Source organism: Monodelphis domestica, chromosome 3, assembly GCF_027887165.1.
Source record: "Monodelphis domestica isolate mMonDom1 chromosome 3, mMonDom1.pri, whole genome shotgun sequence".
Classification (NCBI taxonomy): domain Eukaryota; kingdom Metazoa; phylum Chordata; class Mammalia; order Didelphimorphia; family Didelphidae; genus Monodelphis; species Monodelphis domestica.
Window position 1 is genome coordinate 303,655,365 of NC_077229.1, and position 21,282 is coordinate 303,676,646.

General features: G+C 35.5%; 1 long non-coding RNA gene across 2 annotated transcripts in view; it reads right to left on the reverse strand.

Moving 5' to 3' along the window:
* LOC103098883 (uncharacterized) overlaps positions 1 to 19,233 on the reverse strand; it is a 110,730-nt gene extending 91,497 nt beyond the window's left edge. Inside the window, exon 1 of one of the 2 annotated variants that reach the window (XR_008917725.1) lies at positions 19,156 to 19,233. This is a non-coding gene — a long non-coding RNA (uncharacterized LOC103098883). Of the gene's footprint in view, positions 1 to 18,462; positions 18,507 to 19,155 lie in introns of those variants that run through there. The other variant, XR_008917724.1, reaches the window with a different exon arrangement.
* Positions 19,234 to 21,282: the final 2,049 nt, after the last annotated feature.

The window sequence follows — 21,282 nt, forward strand, 5'->3', positions numbered from 1 at the left end:
TGGCATACCAAACTATCAAAAAATTCTTTCATAGAGTTAGAAAAAATAAAAACAAAATTCATCTGGAAGAAGAAAACATCAAGAATGTCAAGGAAATTAATGAAAAAAATGTGAAGGAAGTTTGTCTAGACCAAATCTCAAACCGCACTATAATTCAGTAATCATCAAGTAAACATGGAAAAGACTATCAGAAATTTGTCAGTGGCAATGTGGAGTCTATAAGCTCACATATTTGATGTCACACATTAGTCACACATTAGAGCATCATCAGCAAAAAGCTAATTAGTAATAATGTAATGTCAGAGGAGGGGAATATATGGTCAAGGAGCATCATTTTTTAAATTTTTTAATATAATTCTATTTTTAAAATATTTTTCCATGGTTCATGTTCTCTCCTTCCCCACTTTCCTCCCTGCTCCTGGAGCTAACAAGCAATTCCACTGTATTATACATGTATTATCACTCAATACCTATTTCCATATTATTCATTTTTGTAAGAGAGTAATCTTTTAAAACCAAATCCATATCCTACACCCATATAAACAAGTGATAAATCATATGTTTTCTTCTGTGTTTTTGCTTCCACAGTTCTTCCCCTGAATGTGGATAATGTTCTTTCTCATAAGTCTTCAGAATTGTCCTGGATCAGTGCTTTACCATTAGTAGCAAAGTCTATTACATTTGATGGTCCCACAATATTTCATTTACTGTGTACAATGTTCTTCTGGTTCTGCTCCTTTCACTCAAGGAGTATCATATTGCACAAAATGAAACAGAATTAGGACCCAAGGCCAATCACTTTTTGAGAATTCCAAATACTTGAATAGAATTGTCAAGAATGTTCTGAAGATCAATAATGTCACCAAGTTGAGTGGGGATGACTGACACCTTCAAAACCAAGATTTGGTTAGGACCATAGATCTAGAGCTGAAAGGACCTTAAAAGTCATCTAATTTAGTGCTTTTGTTTTACAGATAAGGAAATTAAGGTTCAGGGAAGATATGTGCCCCAAATCACATAGTTAAGGATCAAAGGTCAGATTTGAACTCTAAAGCCAGTGATCTTTCCACTATGCCATGCTATTTTTCCTGCTGCAATTAGTCATGAGTGATATGCACTTTTACCCAAAGGAGGAAAAAAAAATCCTACACAAATACTAGATGAAATAAAAATAGATTTGCATTGTAGGAAAAAATTACAATCAGGATATATTTTATAATGTAAATTCTGATGTCTGAACATATCACTTTTAATAGAATTATGAACAACATTGAAACCTTTGATGATGATGACAGCAATCAGAGGATAACAGATAACATACTACAGCCACAACATGGCTGGACAATTCTGTTTCACATCACTTAGAATTTTGTTAGATCATTATTTAGTTTGGGGTCTAGCTGGTTTAACTATTATATGGCTAGATTTCAAAGTTCTGAAGAGATCAACAAAAATCATCAATGCTTATCAATTGATTAATGCAGTCATAGCTTGTTTCATTGGTTTGAAATCATCTTGAGTTAAACTTTAATAGAAAAATTAGAAAGCAGTTACACTTAGACATCTGGCTAGCCATGCAGTGTTTAATTAATGTACCTGGAGTTTCTACAGCACTATTTTACTCTATGAGGACCCAAAGTTTAACCATAGATGAGTTCAAACTGATGAAACATGGATGGCCATATCATCAATTGTCTAATAAACATTTATTAAGCACTCAGACAATCCCAAGGCTGCCTCAGAATTCATGTTTCAAGCTCATGGTGTGGAGTACACTTGTACAAAGAATCAAAGAATTGAAAGGGACCTTGGAAATCATCTTTCATTTTGGAGCTGTAATCATTACGGCTCAGGATGATTGGGTGATTTGCCCAAGGAAACCCAGTTAGCTAATGGCAGCCTTAGTAAATAAGTCCAAGTTTACACATTTCCAGCCCAGGACTGGAAGAAAAATATCTTTCTTTAAAATTTTATTTATTCTTCTGTGTGTACATTTTCTCCTCTGAAATGCTAGCTGGTTAGTCAATTGCTATAGTCATCCCTGTGTCATTCTCACTAATCATGCTGTTTATGCTTATCAGTGTCTTTACTTTCTTAGTATCCTTGAAAGGATAGCTATGGGGAAAAAAAGGAAAAAGAAAGGATAGCTATGATAAGCTAATCCTGAAATCTAAATGTGCTATTTTAGATAAGCTTATCTAAGGAAACTTTAAATATATACATATATGTAATATAATTATATAATGAATAATAATATAATAAATAATATAAAGTATATAATGAAAGGCACCTTGCTATAGCAGTTAGAGATCTGGCATTAGATAGTCAAAAGCCAAGGAAAAGCTTCTGTTTGGAAGAGGAATGACTCTTACCTTAAGAAATTTCATAAATATTTTTAGTAGCATTCTAGATCATCTACAAGAACTATAACCTGGCTTACTTAATAAGTACGTAGAAAAATAAGCCAGTTTAATAAGTGGTCTTTATTTCATATACATAACCAGAAATTAACTTTGTGGTCTACTCTAACAGCTAGTCTGAAAATGTATATTATTATAATCAATGGTTCAACTGAATGTGATTTTTAGTAAGCATGTAGATATTTTTGCATCTTCTTCACTGAAACACAATTGTAGAGGGGAAAAAAGAAAGCATAATGTTTATTTCATTCAGTAAATCTAATTTTAAGTTATTGTTTCATTAAGATATTATTATAGCTCTAGATCAGTAATGGCAAACCTATGGCACAGGTGCCAAAAATGGCATGTAGAGCACTCTCTGTGGGCATATGACTACCCTCTACCCTCTACCCCCACCTCAGAGTTCCTTACTAGAAAGGCAGAGGGACTTGGGCAGAACTATTCCCCTCCTCCTCTCTCTCCACCATGCCTGATGACATTTTTCCACCCCTCTGCTCAGCAGTCCAATGGGCGTGCACAGAGGGTAAGGTGGGTAGCTCACAGGTGGCAGAGCTGGAGGGGAAAAGAGTGCTTGAGCCAATCCCCTCCCCCTGTCTATACTCACTGAGGACATTCCTTACTTCATCCACCCCTCTGCCCTGATGTCTAATGGAAATGCTTTCTCCTTTCCCTGTGTGATTTAAGGGGAGAAGGGCACGGCATGCAGTCTTTTGGGGGGGTGGGCATGACACTTGGACTGGGTGGGTGGGGGAGGAAGGGGCCTGGCACTCCATCTCTAAAAAAGTTCACCATCACTACTCTAGATAGTCAGATATTTTATTGAAAATACACACATACCATTATATTAACCTTAAGTAAAAGGTTCTCAAGAGCTGTTTTTAAAAAACTGGTCTCCATAATAACATGAATTCAGGGGCAAGCCATTTCTTCTTCTTTTAAGACTTATTTACAATATAAAACATCAGGAGTTGGAAGAAAGCCCAAAGTGTAGGGGGTGTGGGGTTTTGGGGGGGATAGAAGAGGGGAAGAATTCAGCCACATAAAGATGTCATCTATGAGAGCCATATTGGAAAGAAATGAGCTGCTTAAATCAATGATTTAAAAAGATATTTATAAGCTTTAAGTCTGGGGTGGAGAAGAATCTGGCCAATGGGTGAGCTTATGAATCCTACAGTGACCAAATTGGCCTGGAATATGTTTTCCTCACAAATTGCTCTTTTGAAAAGTGGAGAGCACACTTTTGAGGCTTGAACAAATGTTTGTTTCTTCATTCTATCTCCGCCCTCCAAAAGTTTTAGCACATGTTGCCATGTAAAATTACATAAGTCTCTTGGGTTTAAAAACAAGCAGCTTAGTTATACATATTCCAGACAGTTAAATTCATTCTCTTTTCCTTCAAAAGTAGAAGGAGGGGAGGTAGCTAGGTGGCTCAAGGTGGAGAGCCAGCCAGGTTGAGAGATAGGAGGTTCTGGGTTCAAATCTAACTTCAGATATTCCTTAGCTGTGATGATCCTAGGCAGGTTACTCAATCCTGATTACCTAGCCCTCATACCTCTTCTTCCTTGAAACCAATACATAGTATTGATTCTAAGACAGAAGGCAAAAGTTTTTTTAATTAATTAAATTTAAAATATTTAAAATATTTTCCCATGGTTATATGATTCAGGTTCTTTCCCTCTCCTTTTCCTTCCCCCCTCCCAAAGCCAACAAGTATTTCAAGGTTTTTTATATTGATCAAGACTTATTTCCACATTATTAATATTTACAGTAGAGTGATGATTTAGCGTCTACATCCCCAAACATATCCCCATAACACCATGTGATCAAGCAGTTGTTTAACTTTTGTGTTTCTACTCCCACAGTTCTTTCTCTGAATATGGATAGTGTTCTTTCTCATAAGTCCCTCCGAATCATTGTGGATCATTGCATTATTGCTAGTAGAGAAGTCCATTACGTTCGATTGTACCACAGTGTATCAGTTTCTGTGTACAATGTTCTCCTGGTTCTGCTCCTTTCACTCTGCATCACTTCCTGGAGTTTGTTCCAGTTCACATGGAATTACACCAATTCATTATTCCTTTGAGCACAGTAATATTCCATCACCATGAGATACCACAATTTGTTCGGCTATTCCCCAATCAAAGGGCATCTCCTCATTTTCCAATTTTTTGCTACTATACAAAGAGCACAGCTATAAATATTTTTGTACATGCATTTTTCCTTATTATCTCTTTGGGGTACAAACCCAGCAGTGGTCAGGCTGGATCAAAGGGCAGGTGGTCTTTTAAAGCCCTGTGGGCATAAAGAAGGCAAAGGTTTTTAAAAAATGGAAGGATGATGTTTTTGGTGACAAAAATAAGAAGACACTGATGATAAAGAGTATTTCAACCTATAAGTATAATAATAATCATAACTGGCATTTATATAACACTAAAGTTTGCCATAAGCTTTGCAGATTATCACATTTGATCCTCACAACAACCTAGAGTAATAGGTGCTATTATTATACCCTTTTTACAGATGAGGAAACTGAAGCAGACAGTTTAAGTACCTTGTCAAAAAGACCAAAAGTCTAATATCTGAGGTCAGATTTGAACTCATCTGTTTGGCTCCAAGTCCAACATTCTATCCAACTGTATCACCATTTCAACCCCAGAAATCAAAATAATAATTAGAATTCACCAGCAAAGTCATAAAAAAGTGGGAGAGGAAGCATCTACTTTTTAGAGTAAAGGATAAAATGTTAATTTAAAAAATTAACTATATGTATAGGGACAAATGAAGACACAATTAGAATAAAGGGAAACAAATGTTAAGAGAAAAAACTAAAGATATCAAACAGCTCTTATGTACTTTATATATTTTGTTGCATTAATAAGTGAAAAAATGAAAAAGTAACAAACACCTCACTTTGTGTAAAAAAAAGATTATGCCTAAAAGCTATGAACTATAATTCAATATGGTCCAGTGATATTGTTACAGGGTCAATACCTCAAAGAGTTCAAAGAAAAAGGAAAAGAACCTAAATGGTCTAAAATATTTATAGCAACTCTTCTTGCTATAGAAAAGAATACAACAATAAAGGAATAGTCATCACTTGGGGAATGGCTGAACAAATTAAGGAATATGAATGTGATAGAATATTATTGAGCCATAAGAAATGATGAAAAGATGGCTTTGAATAAACTTGAGAAGACACGTATGAAGTGATGCAGAGTAAAGTGAACAGAACCAGGAGACTAATTTATACTTTGACAACAACATTGTAAAGGTAAGTAACTTTAAAAGACTTGGGAACTTTGATCAATGGGCTGATGATAAACACACACACAAAAGGATAACGGATTCAAGATGCAGAATGAGACTTACATTTCTGTACATGACAAAATGTAGGAATTTGTTTTGTTTTGTTTGGAGGTTGGGAAGAAGGAGGAATGACTTCACTTATCCAAATCTAGAATTCTGTTAATTCTGTGACAATAGCATTGACTGAGGAAGATTTTGGAGATAGGTGAATTTTGGAAACCTGAGTTGTGTTTTTAAAAAGGATGAGAATGGAAACAATTCATTAGATAAATACTTATTTGGTACCCAGTATGTAGGGCTCTACCAAGAAGACTTTGCTCTCCTCATGATGGTTCTTACTAGAAAAGCAAATAAAAAATATATGTAATGACTAATAAAAGTTTTAAGAGTAAAATTGAGGCAATATGTGGTGGTGAATAGGTAGAATATCTGGGTTGGAGACAGAAAAACTTGGATTCAAATCTTGCTTCTGACTTACCTGCTGCATCGTAAACCCTGGACAAGTTCTTTAACTCTTAGATTTCAGGCAACTCTCTGAAATCTAAATATTAAGTCATAAAAGAGCTCCCAATCTAGGACTTCCATGCTGATCATTTGCATATTCATATGCCATGGAAAATATGAAAATACAAATTCAAAGGAGATAATTAGAAAGGTAAACTGAAGACAAATTGAGGAAGTCTTAGAAATGGGGAGTAAAGGAAATTGAACTTTCTTCAGTAGATAATGGGAAGCCATTCAAGGGTTATTTGGGAGGGGGGAGGGGAAATAGGATGTGACTTAATCAGACTTGTGCCTTATTAATATGTAAAATGGATTGGCATAGGGAGAGATTGAAGACTTTTTTAATAGTTCAAAAGAGAGGTAATGATGGTCTGAACAAGAGTTACAACAGTAGAGATGGAAAAAGAGAACTGATCCAAGAGGCATCACTGAAATAGAAATTATAGGACCTAACTGCCTATATGGGAAGAGGGCATGAAAAGGAGGGAAGTAAAGGAATGGGGTGAAGTCCCTAAGACAAAAAGTCTTATTTGAAGAGGCAACTAGATAGCTCAGTAGATAGTGTTGGACTCGGAGTAAGGAAGGCAAGTTCAAATCCTGCCTCAAATATTTACTAGCTATTGACCCTGTGCAAGTTACTTCATCTCTCTCAGCCTCAGTTTTGTGATTGTTAAAATTGGGTTAATAATAGCACCTACCTTATATGGTTGTTGTGAGGATCAAATCCAAACATATGCCAACTGCTTTGCAAACCTGAAAGTGGTGATAATAATAGTGGTAATAATTAGTAGTAGTACCAATGGTCACTTTCTGGATATCTTAATTTTCATTAAATCCCTGAAAGAGTAAGGCAAAATTCTTAAGTATAATTCAGGGCCAGATAATGGCAGCAAAATTTACTGGGGATTATTTCTGGCAGGAAGATTGGGGTCTTTTTGCACGTAGTTAGCTACTGAAGCTCCTAGGGAATTAAATAAAATTTTGTAGGGGGTTAAACATAGCATTCTTCTCAGAGTCTAATGAGGCATTCAATGCCTGCCTCTCCTAAACACTCAAGGACCACAAAAGCAAAACAATCTTTTAGGCTACACATTTCTCCTCAATCAACAATTTTACCCTCCTCCCAATGCTATCAAGAAATAACAATTTTAACTAACTTGGATTTTTCTTCTCTCAGAACACTGTAGTAATGGTATTATGAGCCAGCAGAAGGAAACAAAGATAACTAAGTAATCTACAAACTGAATAATCAATCCCTGCATAGTTAAGATGATATTATATATAATTGGGAAGAACATTTTCTTTGGATTCTCCATCTTTTCTGCATGGGCATACACACATACACATACATGCTTCTGAGAAGTTTTAAAAAATTTCTATAATAGAAACTATATAGCAATAATGGCAAAGGTTTTAGAGACTGAATACTCAAATTGCATCCTTATGCTGCATGTGAGCAGCTCCTTAACCCAGACAGGGGAGAGAGGAAATGCTTCCATTGAGCTGCTGAGCAGAGGGGCAGGTGAAGTGAAAAATGTCCTCAGGCATGGTGGAGAGTGGGAGAGGAGCAGCTCCCTCTAGCACATGTGCCATAGGTTTGCCAACATGGGTATATATTACCATTACTTGACCAAGACAATATTAGCTTAAAAAAGCTCTCTAAGAAAAAAGAAAAAAAATACAAACTTCAAAGGTTCCATTTCCCTTTGTTACTCTAGTTTATGTAAAGGGCACAACTCAAACATTATCTTAAAGATTTTTTGATACTAAATTTAAAACTGAATTGTTGTTCTTTGTCAATTTTCCAATTGAGTGTTTATGACACACCCAGATGGAATGCAAAGCTCACCATTATAATGGAGAAGAGGAGATAAAGCATTATAGAACTAATTTTGGTCCATGGGATGAGAGAAATGGATTTATCTACTTGGTAAACAAGGAAAAAAACTCAAAAACAATATGCTATGCATTTCTTTAAGTCTTAACATATAAATACACTTATTCAAAGAAGGACTCTTTGGGGAAACAACATGGGAAACAACTAAGTAGAGATTCAAAGTTGTACCACCTTAGACATCTCCTGGTTATGTTCCTTTAGGAAAGTCCCTTAATCTCTCAGTGTCTCAAGTAACTCTCTAAGACTATATAAATAGTAGAACAGTTGCCCAAACTGGCAAAGGTGGAGGGAATTTCCTCACCAAGAGTTCTCCATTTTGCGGAAATCAGAAATATGAACCAAAAGAAAAACTTCATGGATGTATAGAATCACCTTACAAAACTATTTGTAAAAAATCAACTTGTACAATTTTAATAAAAGTTGTATTTAAAAAAACAATTATTTTAGGATTAATGATGATTTATATCTATATAGCTCTTTTAGATTTAGGATAAGCATATATTTGTGGTCACACTATCCTCTCATTTATTCAAAATACTTTTTGATGTAGAACTGACAGAGGTGGGGAGAAGTGGAACTAGCTTTTAAAATGTTTATAACTTACTTGAGAAGCACAATTTTTAAAAAACCCTTACCTCTGACTTGGAATCAATTACTGCCTTTTGGTTCAAGGCAGAAGAGTGGTAAGAGGTAGATAATGGGAATTGTGACCTGGCCAGTCACACAGCTAGGAAGTGTCTGAAGTTAGATTTGAACCCAGGACCTCCTGTCTCTAGACCTGGTTCTCAATCCACTGAGTAATCTAACTGCTCCAAAGGAAGAGCATTTTTTAAATGAAAACCCTAATTAACAAGAGCAGCCACAAAGGTTGCTGAAATTGGAATCAGGCTTAGAATTAGGTTCAAATCCAAGTTATTCCCTACAATCTCTGCAACTTAATTTGTCACTTAACCTCTCTGGACCTTAGGTTCATTATCCACCTTCATCTGTAAAATGAGAAGATGAGGCTAAATATCCTCCTAAGGGACTCTCTAGCTTTAAAACTGCCATCTAATGAACTACACTAGTCAATACTACCCCCAAACAGACTAAGATGAACAAGAACTAAGTCCTTATTCTGAAAATCTCATTCTGGATTCTTGCTCTCTTTTAGAGTCACAATATACTTGCCAAGAATAAAAAGAGTTATTAATGTTCCCAGTTTCTTCTAGTTGGTCTCCAAAGGATTGTGTTTTATTACAATGTTCTGATCCAGCCAAGTGAGAGAGAGAGAGAAAGAAAGAGAAAGAGAGAGAGAGAAACTGCATGAAATAATTCCAAAACTAGGAGAAACTATTGTAAAATTGAAAAATATTTGGGCCTTATATGCAGGGTCTAAAAGGTTGTTCATTCATGGAATTCCCAGAGCATATGTAGACCAGATAGTAGAACGGTGCTCTAAGGTTAATAATGTTAGAATTCAGTTTTATTTATAGTGCCTTTAGGGATCATATAGCAAGGAGTTAGGATTTTGTAGTAGGCAGTCCAATAACATTACAAAATTTTGGCCTACTCTTCAATTGAGAAAGGGAGTGGCTGGAAAATAACAACTAACCTCCTGGTCAAATCTTTTGACTTGCACAGAAAGTCCGTTTTCAGTGATAAGATATATTTATGTTTAGAGTTTCCCTATTATATCTGGAGAGAATTCCATCTCCCCTCCTCTCCAAAGTCTTATATCAGGATACTCCCGATATATCCCAGATTCCAGATCCATAAGTACTTCAAAGAAATAATGATAACTGACAGTTATATAAAGTTTTCTCTTATGCAAAACACTTTACAAAGATTATCTCCTTTGAGCTGTCCTATGACCCTTTGAGGTAAGTATTAAAGTTATTGTTAGTTCCATTTTCCTTATTTGTAAAGTGAGGCTCGGAGCAATTATGGGACTTGCCTATAGTCACACAGCAGTTAAATGGCAGATGTGGGATTCAAGCTCAAACTAACATGATTCTGCTCCTACTGATTAGATGAAATGCATACTCTATGCTAAGAGCTTTATAAATAATAAATAAAATAAAAATAAATAAAATTTTAAAAATATAAAAATAAATAAATAAATTTTATCTCATCCTTACAACCACCTTGCAAAGTGGATACTGTTATTATCCACATTTTACATTTGAAGAAACTGGGCAAAAGAGTCATGCAGCTACTATAAAATATAATATAATATAATTAATATAATATAATATAATATAATATAATATAATAAATATAATATAAAATTTCAGGGTCATCAGTTATGTCCTCTCTGGAAATGGCTCATAGATGAGAGAAAGAGAGCAAAAAAGTAAAAGAGAGAAAGAGACAGACAGATGGAAACAGAGACAGAAAGAGACAGAGAGAGAGAGAGAGAGAGAGAGAGAGAGAGAGAGAGAGAGAGAGAGCAAAGATAAGCAGAGAGGTATGTAAGATTTAAAATTAGGATTGACTCAATATGACTTATAAAAGTGAGATTGTGGTCGCCATTTATAAAATATTAGCCCTTAAGTAAAAAATGATTGTTAGCAGCTTTAGAGATATTGAAGGAGGGAAATGTAGGAAGAAGACAGAGCCTTGTCTAGCCTATTGCCCTAAGTGCTGCTTCATTGAAGTCTGGCTCAGCCCCCCGCAAAAGGCTCATTCAAATCCCCATCTCCATGTGGAAGTCCCGGTGGCATCTTTAGTTAGAAATCCACCAAAGCAAGCCTCTTCCTTCAGCCTGAGTCACTCACACAGCAAGCCTCTCCAGCATAGAAAGCTCCAGTCAAGGGCGAGTCTAGGACAACATGACTGCTTCCAAGAGTCTTCCTCCAGCCAGGCTCACCAACACAGAATGAATCCAAGAAGAATCTCCCTTCAGCTTGGCTCACCAAGGCAGAATGAGTCAATGAATGCCCAGGCTGGCCTTTTTAAAGCAGTTTTCTCTAGGTCACTTCCTGTTACTCCACCACTTCACAAGAACCAATCACAGCCACCCAATTTGCCTAGCACTGCCCAGGGGAGGACTTTGGAGGTGTTTGGAGGTGTGAGCTTTCTCGAGAAAGTGACTTGTGAACTTGCTTACTTAATGGTTAGCTAGATACTAAACAGGGGTACTTTAACTTTTTGATGTGATTAAATTAAAGGTTGCTGATGGATTTCATTAAAAATAAACTAAGAGATTCTAATTCTCTCATATAGGTATATCTATCTATCTATCTAACTATCTATCTATTCATATACATATATATATATATATATATATATATATATATACATCTCTTTTGACACACAAATAAAACCTTCATCTCTCTTCCTAACACTCTGAGATCCAGTTCTGTATTCTAGTTGTCTGCTGAACATTTCCACTACTATATACCAATAGTACATCAAACTCAGCACCAAATATAATAGTTGCTACTGACTTGCCTTAGCCTTGTTCTGTTTATCTGTAAGAGAGAAAAAAATAGCACCTGTACTATCACTCACAAGGTTGTTGGGAAGAACATCTTTGTAAATCATAAATCATTTGTACAATTATAATGATCAAGCTTGACTGAAAAAAAGAGATGAGAAAATACATCTCTTTATTGCAAAAGTGGAGTACTACATGTTACAGAATAGTGAATATGTTTTAGTCTTGGTGGATGCATTAAGAATGGTTTCAAAGGGGAAGAAACTGAAACTTCAGGGATACTTATCTTATCAGTCTTGTCATCAGGTAATCTCAGGAACCTGATAAAAATTTTCTTGAGGTTTATGGAAAAAAAGACAAGATTAATTTGCATAAAAACAAACTTTTAAGCTATATACAGAACCTAATCACAATATGGTGAAAAGAGAACAAGATTTTCAGTCAGGAGACCTGGGTTCAAATCCTGACTTTGCCATCTATTAACTGTGTGACCTTGGAAAAGTCTAAAATGTGAGGTACTTGGACTATATGATCTCTTAGTCCTGCTTCATCCCGGCAAATCTATGACCCCTTGGAAACAAGTGTTTTGCTACCAATATAGACTGATATTGTTAATAGGTCAAAATTTAAGTGAAGTGTTCCAGTCTTTACCTGAATGTAAGGTCAAGCTGATTTCACCCAATATAAATTTATAGTTCTTCACCTCATCAGGGGCTCACTGCTACTCAGCAATTCTTTCTGTTTTATTCTTACTGACTATGATCCCCTCCCCACAGCTGTTCTAAATGCTTTCCATTTTCCTAAAGTCCCCAGTCACATCTGTAACCTCCATTCTTGTAAAACTAACCAATAGTTTCCTGACTCATCTTTCCCCTTCTCTTTCCAATCTACCCTTTCTAGCACTGCCAAACCAATCTTCCTCCTCTATAGAGCTGAAGGGTTAGTCTTCTGGTCACTTCCTACTGATGAGTAAAATTAGTAAAAATTCTGTATTTTTGTATTTAAGGACTTACCTTGGTCCTCCTGCTTCATTCTACCCTACTCTGATGCTTAGTACAATGCCTAGCATATAGAAGGTGTTTAAATCAATGCTTATTAATAGACTCCTCTCAAGTTAAAGTGAATCCTTGTCATCCCCTATACTTTTCTGCCTTTGTTCAATATGTCCTCCGACCCTGTACTGAGTTTCTAGATGCCTTTCAAATAAAGCCAAACCCTTCTACCATCTCCTTAGAACCCTTATTGATCTTCCTTTCATCTGTAAAAACTAAATACTTCTTAACCATCATAGTACTTTGTTTATAAGTCCTTTATATATTTGGGTGTTTGTGAAAATTAATATTGAATTGTATTATATATTAGTAATATTTATATAGGAAATCATTCATTTTCCCCAAACCCTTTGGCCTTCCAACATCAGGCTGAAATAATCCAGATTTCAAGACATCTAAACTGGGCTGGGCTTCATATACTCCCCAACATTCAATTTCTTAAGATGCCAGAAAAGGGTAGGTCAGTCACATTTTCCTAACTGGGTTGACAGTTCCCTAATTTGGTAAAGATTCTTTGAGTTCTCTGAGTCCACTTTTTCTTTCTAAATGTCCACCAATGGGGACTACTAAGAAATGTCCAAGGGACAACCTGTCAAGCCATTCAGAAAGAGGGTGCATTTTTCCTATTAAAAAACAAAACAAAACATCAGAGCATATGGAGCACCTTCTGCATGACAGGTGGATATAGGGACCCATTTTTTGTTAATGGACTGCATGCCCCCATTAATAAATGATGTCATTCTCAGGAAATTGACCTCATGTCATTTATTGTTTAAAATTCTGAATGCTACAGTATGTTCAGACATTTTCAGTTATGTCCAACCCTTCATGACCCCATTTGAGATTTTCTTGACAAAAAAACTGGAGTTGTTTAACCATTTTCTCCTCCATTTTATAGATAAGGGAACTGAGGCATCCAGGGTTAAGCTCAGGATCACACAGTTAGTCAGTGTTTGAGCCTGCATTGTTAGTATTATACTTAATGATTACATTCTCTATAAACTCCATGAGTACAGCTCTCAAGTCTTATTTAAATTTTCTATTCTAGCACTTATCATCTAGCACAGAGCCCTGAACACTGCTGCAGAATTGAAACAATTGATTTTAAATGCTGAGTTTTGTACCATGCTGGACTGGATTTGAGTACTTATTAATCTTCACACAGAAATACCGGGTTAGCAAGATATTTTCTATCTTTCCAGTTGTTACTAGGAATGTTCACAAAGATCAGGGAATTTAATCTTTTTTTTTTTTTGTCATGGTCCCTTTAGATATTATTGGTAAAACCTGAGGATCCATCCTCTCTCTGAAAAATGTTTTCAAATACATAAAATAAAAAACATAGGAATATAAAAGGAAAAAAATGAGATTAAAATAGTAAAATAAAAACATTTTTAAAACTAAGTTCACAGATCCCAGGTTAAGGATCCGTATGTAGAAGCTAAAAAAGAATATTTAATTGCTTTTCTATTTTCAGGGAATTTAGAGCTACCGAGGACTTAAAGGGTCATCTAGTATTGGCCTCTCATTTTATAAGTGAGAAAGCTAAAGCCCAGAGAAAAGTGATTCATTCAAGTCCTCACAGTTGAGGATGAGTGGCAGCAATTCTTTCTCCTGCATCAAAGGGCTTCAAAGTCATCTCTATTAGTAGGCAACTAAATTAACAGCCCAACATCCCATCAACACCAATTATGGAGGAAAGGAAGAAAAAGTAGAGAGTGTATGTGGGGTGGGGTGTGTTTGTGTATTGTGAGGTGTTTATTTGGTCCTTCTCAAGTAATGACTCTTTCAGAACCCAAACTTTAAAAGACTTAACATTAGGGAATATCCTGAAAAATAGATCTAATTACTCAATTGCATTATAGGGATAAAGTTATAAGTCAACTAAGATAACTATGTTAGCTATCCCTCCTTAAATAGGAAAAGCAGATCCATGACTTGTTAGTTTATCTAAGTACAAGCCAGACTTCTTGTTTTCTATTTTTAGGATTTTGGAAACTTCTCCCATGCTAGTAACAGAAATCCACTTTAAATTTTGTTTGGGTGTGCGATAATGCTTAATTGTTTGTAAACTTATGGACCAGATTGTCCATGGGATTTTCTTGGCAAAGAAATTGGAGTGGTTTGCCATTTTCTTCTTCAGTGGATTAAGGCAAACGGAAGTTAAATGACTTGCCTAGGGTCATGTAGCTAGAAAGTATCTGAGGCCAGATCAAGTCTTTCTGACTCTAAGCCCGGCACTCCATCCACTGAGCCACCTAACTGCCTACTTTAAGTCTATAAAAACAATAAAACATTCCTATCTTCAATAGAGTTTCATTTGTACATGAAAATTTTACTTTTCACAAAACATCTCAATAATGTGTTTTTATACATACCTTTAACATAAGTTTCCTCAGATATCCTTAAAACTTCATTATTTAAAAAAAATATTTGATAAAAGTCTAGCAAGCTGTACACATGCTCATTATGGATTTCATAGGAAAGGAAACCCACCCTAAAAGTGCCAACTCTCATGAACCTGACATTTTTTTTTACTAGTATCTGATCCCATGAAAATAAGAAAAATTACTGATTTGAAGTCAACCAAGCTCATGTTTTATAGCGTTAAAAAGTCAATATGTCACCCCAGGGGGGACTTCTGAACGTTCACATGATATAACATATCTCTAAAAAGATACAGATAGTCAAATACCTAGTTTGGTTGAATAGCAACTAAAATCAATTAACTGATCCTTTCAGCTGGTACAGCCAAGAGCCACATCTTGGCAGCAAAGGAAGAGGCTCAATGAAACAAATTCAAAACATCTGTTTCCTCAGAGCCTCAGAATTTCTCAGAATATTTTGGCCAGAAGTTGAAGGCATTAATAACTCTACCCACTTAAGACACAACAACATAACAAGTTTAAACATCTCAAAGAATAATGAACATTATTATAAGGATGTTTCCAAGACTTAGCTCTCCAGAGATCATAGTTTCCTAAAAGGACAATTCAGAATAATTACTAGAGTATAATTATTTTCTCTTTAAATCTAAGTATTTTTAAAGCAATTTGTTTTTATTTTTTGAGGTTTGGGGGAGATTCTTAAAATTACATTTTATTTTTTCAGTCAGCAAAAATTCATGTTCTCCTCCTTCTAATCCAATCTCCCACCACCAATTGGGAATGAAAGAAAAATAAAACCCTTGTTACAAAACATGTATAGTCAAGCAAAACAATTATTCTGAAAAAAATCCCTAACTATTTCAAATTTGTCTTTATCATAATAGTTGTCATTATATAAATTGCTCTCTTAGTTCTTTTTACTTCACTGGACATAAGTTTATACAAGTATTCCCAGGTTTCTCTGAAACCATCCCCTTCATCATTTCTAACAATGTATCACATCATATACATATCAAAATTGCTCAATCATTCTCTAATTTATGGGCAAAGGCTCAGATTCCCATTTTTTTTTGCCATTAAAAAAGAGCTATAGATGTTTTTCAATAGTTTGTTTTGCTTAGGACTCATTCTTTCTCTTGTTTCCTGTTGAGTAAAATGTATTTCTGCACTCAACTCTTGTGTATGTATTCTTGCTGCCTTTAATCAGTTCAGATGAGAATGAGCCTTTTCCTCCTTGTTTTTAGAGTGCCTACTCACATTTAAACCTCACTTTCAATGAATAGTCAAATAAAAGAAGAGAACACAGAGCTTAATGAAGAAATCCATTTCACCCAACAGGAAACAGGAGGAAAAGATGAGAAGGGAATCAGAGGAGGAAAGAGATGGATTAATCCTAAGCAAATATTTACAAACACATTTATGACTCTTTTTCAGATGGCAAAGAATGTCTATCAATTGAGGACTGACTGAACAAAATTTTGTTATATGTCTATGATGGAACAGCTTTGCATCATAAGAAATGACAAAAGATAGTTTCAGAGAAACCTGGGAAGATTTATGTTAAGCAAAACAGTTTATGTAATAATGATAATATAAATATAAATAACTTTTAAAAATTTGAGAACTCTGATCAATGTGATACCTGACCTATATTCCCAAAGACCAGTGCATAAGAATGCTACTCCCTAATAGAGAGATGATAAATTTGGGTTGTAAAATGAAGATATGTATTTTAACATGGTCAATGTAAAAATTTGTTTTGCTTCATTATGCACATTTCTTTTTTAAAAAACTTTTATTTATTTTTAACATACATTTTTTTAAAATTGTAAGTTCCAAATTCTCTTCCTCCCCTCTCCCACTCATTGAAAAGGCAGGCAACATGCTGTTAATTATGCATGTGAAGTCATGTAAAAAATGTTTTCATATTAACCATGTTGGGAAAAAAGCAAGAAAAATAAAAGCGAAAAAAGTATGCTTCAATATACATTCAGAGTTCAGTTCTGTCTCATGAGGTAGAAAGCATTTTTCATCATAGGTCTTTTGGAATTGGATTGGATCTTTGTATTGATAAAAGTAGCTAAATCTTTATAGTTGATTGTTGTTACAATTTTGCAGTTACTGTGTACAATGGTTCTCTCCATTGCTTCCACAGGTCTTCCCAGGTTTGATTATATACATTTCTTGTAAGAATTTTCTCTCCAGGTGAGGTGGGTAAGAACAAATGTTTGTTAATTAAGAAAAGAAACATAATTTTTAAAGAGAAAAGAAAAAAAATAAATTCTAGTAAACAAGATTCTTTATTATCTTATTCCTCCCTCCCCCTTCTCAACTATCCTTCTTGTTTCCTGTTAAGCAAAATGTATTCCTGCAACCAACTCTGCATGTGTGTATTCTTCCCTATTTGACTAGTTGATATCAGCAAGTGAAGTTTAAGTGTTGCTTACTACATACCCTTCCCTCTTCCTCCTTGTCTGATAAGCATCATTTCTGATGGTACTAGCTATGTGACCACAAGCAAGTTACTTAACCCTCTCAGAGTATAAACTACAGAAAAGCTGCTTATATATGCTTCCTTCTGAGCTTTCTTTTGTTCTCTTCTGTGCATTTAAAAGAATGTTTCAATGATCCTTTTTTAAAAAAATATCACTATTGCTAACTCCAGTCTCATTAAAAACTGAAAGGCAAACAAACAAATAAGCAAAGTCAAACAAAACAGATCTACACAACGGCCACATCCAAACATATATCTCTTTCTTAACAATATTGCTATTCTTTAATAAAGTGTTCTCTTGGTTCTATTCCCATCTACTCTATGCCATCTTATACTATCCACAATACTTTAAAAATCATCTCTTTTTTTTACTGCAGAATATTTCATTATATTCACATACTATAATTTGTTCAGCTATTTCTCAGTTGGCTAAATTGATCACCCCTTTATAAGAATATATTATTTTTATTTTTAAAAATCTTTATTTTCTCATCCCCTACCCCCATCTCCCTTTTAGGATCAATTAGTTCATTTGTTTGTATTTCCACTTCAATGTTATCCTCTCTCTTAAATGCATTCTCTCTATTCCCACTATGCTGAGTTTTGAGAGAGTTTAGAAAAACCTGCAGACAGAGGCAATGGATGGAAGTTAAAAGAAACACCCAAACTGCTAAAAAAAAAAAAAATCTCTTTCTCCTGGCACTTGAAGGAGGAAGAACTGAGAAGATCCTTTCCTTGTTGGTTACTGATTTTCTCTCTACAGTATCAAGAATTTACTCAGAAGATCCTTAAAACTGTTAGCCACATCTCTCATCTAAGACTCTCTAAGTTTATTAATCAATTTAGGATTTACTTAAGATCAGGGAAAGTCCTAACCCTTCTCTCCTATCCAATTTCCTTTTCCTTCCCCTTCCTCAAAGTAAACCCTTGATCCAACAACTTTAGAGAGTGAGTTATCTATCTGATATTCAGGCAACTTACTCAGTCTGAATCCCAGTTTGACTCCAACTGAAGAGACTAACTGAAGTGGGAGGGAGACAGAGTCTGATTCCACCGTGCCTCATTGGTCTGTAGGTTTGCCCAGCAATCTTACATTACCATAATCCATCTAAAGAAACAACCACCTAATACAGAGTTTAATGTATTTCTACACCAAACTCTATGTGTGTTTGTGTTTGGTATTCAGTCCCACTTTGTGTCAGACAAGAGTGATGTTCATTTGATTACTACTCCCCCCACCCCCCTTCTTCTATGCTTATATATACTCATATACTGTGGTTATGAGAAATAGAAAGCTCTACCCACTTCTTCTTCCTTTCTATACTAGTATATTCTTTTTGTCCATCATTTTCTTGTTTATCTTTAAACCATCAGAAAAGAACCAACCCATCTCTTTGATCTACTTTTCTTATTTATCTCTTTTGATATACTTTGAGGTTTTAAATAAATACTTGTTTCTGCTTCCCTTAGAATTGTAGCACTACATCATCACACAAGTTTTAGTTGCTCAAGTAAATTTACCTCCTTAGGTTTCTCTGAACTCTTGTATGCTTTCATTTCTAGGTTCCTATTCAGGTCTAATTTTTTCATCAGGAAAGCTTGAAAACTCTAGGTTCCATTAAAAACCAATTTTTACTCATATAGAATGATACTCAAGTTGTTTTAAACCCTTACCTTTTCTCTTAGTATTGTAAGAGAGAAAATCTTTGGCAGGAATCAGCTGCCAAGAGAAAGCATGGAGAAAGGGGAAAGGGGAAAAAAACCCTCAAGATTCCAGGGAGAGAACTCAAAACTGCCAGCTCCCCAGACTCCTCCAGCTGAGAGCTGAGAAGAGGACCTCTGAGGCTGGGGGTTCCTCTGGATATCAACTGCTTCCCAATGAACCCCTGAAATCCAACTCAGCTTGAGGCATCATAGACTGGGACTTTGAAGAAAGCCATCTACTGAGAAACTCCTCTCCAAAGCTCTCTCTCCCCAACTTGTCCTGAACTCTATTACTCTAACTAGATTAGCTCAAGAGTAGGGACCAAACCAACAGCTGACTGGAAGAGGGGTCAAGGTGAAAGCCTGGACACCCTAGATTTGGGAAGGGTCAGTCTGCCAATCAATAGGGATTCCTGCTACCCACTTTTCCTCATCTAATACCTTCATCTCTCCCTTCCCTGAGTGAACCCAAATAAAGTGTTTACTACTTAGATCAGGTCTGCCTAGTTCCTGACATTAAGGAAGGGGGCTGAAGATTTGGGGAGAACCATACCTCTCCCCAAAAGGGAGGGTTAACTCAGGATCCTAGAAATCCAAATAACTAGATCTAAAGGAGTAATCCTCTCCTCTGGGCAGAGGAGTAATCCCAGGTTGGGGGGAGGGGAGAGGAGAAGTGGTAGTTGGTGTACTTGAAGGACCAAGAGACAAGAAGGTCCATCTAGTCTCTCAACCATAGCCAAAACCAAGAAGGGAAGCTATGTTCCATTTCACCTAAGCTCTTTCCTCTAGTTCTTAACCTTCCCCTCCAAGAATCACTCTCTGAGGAGACATACTCTGTCCCTCAGGGAGACAAAGCCTGGTTATCTTCCCCAAGGGGAAGAGAGGGGAAGACCAACCTCTTCCTTCTCTTCATTTCTCTCAACTCTTTCTCTCCCTCTCTCCAGTTCCCCAGGGTATATGTGTGTGACCCTCCTACTGGCCATATATTACAATGTACTCAATAGTATGAATCCTAAGATGTAAAAGTAGCAAAGGCTAGACAGTGAGGTCAAGACAATTTCCCAGGATCACACAACTAGGAAAGATAATCCGATTTACAGGGCTAGTTATTCTTGCTTGTAAGTCTCTCTCTTTTGCTTTTCACAATATTATAATATCTTTTATTCATGTGTGAAACTCCCAGGTCTTGAATGATCTTGACTATGCTACTTGACATTTGAAACTGTTTCTATTTGGATGTTGTATGTAGTATTTTTCCTTTGATATGGGAGCTTTGGGTTTTTGGTTAGGACATTCTTTAGACTTTTCTCTAGAGAGTTTTCAGGAGGTGATTAATTGATTTTCTGTCTTTACTTTTCCCTCTGCTTCTAATAGGTTTGTACAGTTATTGTTGTTTTTTCCTTCTTGAAATAAATACAGTGTCCATGTACCAAACTCTTAAAAGAAGTTTATAGAACTTAAAACAATTCACATGAGTAATAAAAGGTCAGTTATCTCAAGGTAATAATGGGGGGGAAAGTGGGAAGAAGGTCTATAAGTAATAGATCTCAAACTGTATTATTTATTACCAGTTCAAAAGAGACAGAGAATGACAGAGGCAGAAGCAGAGGCAGAAAGACAGATCAATAAATGAAGGGATTAGGTACACAACACAGAGAAGCAAACAAATATAGTAGCATGGTATTTTTAAAAACCTGGTCACTAGTTACCAAGATAAGGGCTCACTATTTGACAAAAGATGCTGGGAAAATTAGACTACAATTTGGTAGAAATTTATGTTTATACCTATCACTACACATTGTACACCAAGATAAGTTCCAAATGATATATAATCTAGATCTAAAAGATCATATCAAATAATTAGAGGAATAAGAAAGAACTTATCTTTAAGATTTTGGGCTAGATGAAGCATTCATTATTAAAGTGATAAAATTAAAAATACAAACAAGATAAAACAGAAAATTCTGATTAAATAAAGATCAAAAAGTTTCAAAAACTGGAAGTGAAACAAGTAACTGGGAACATATTTTTGCCCCAAGTTTCTCTGACAAAGGTCTCATTTCCAATATATATAAGCAAGTCATTCAAATTCACAAG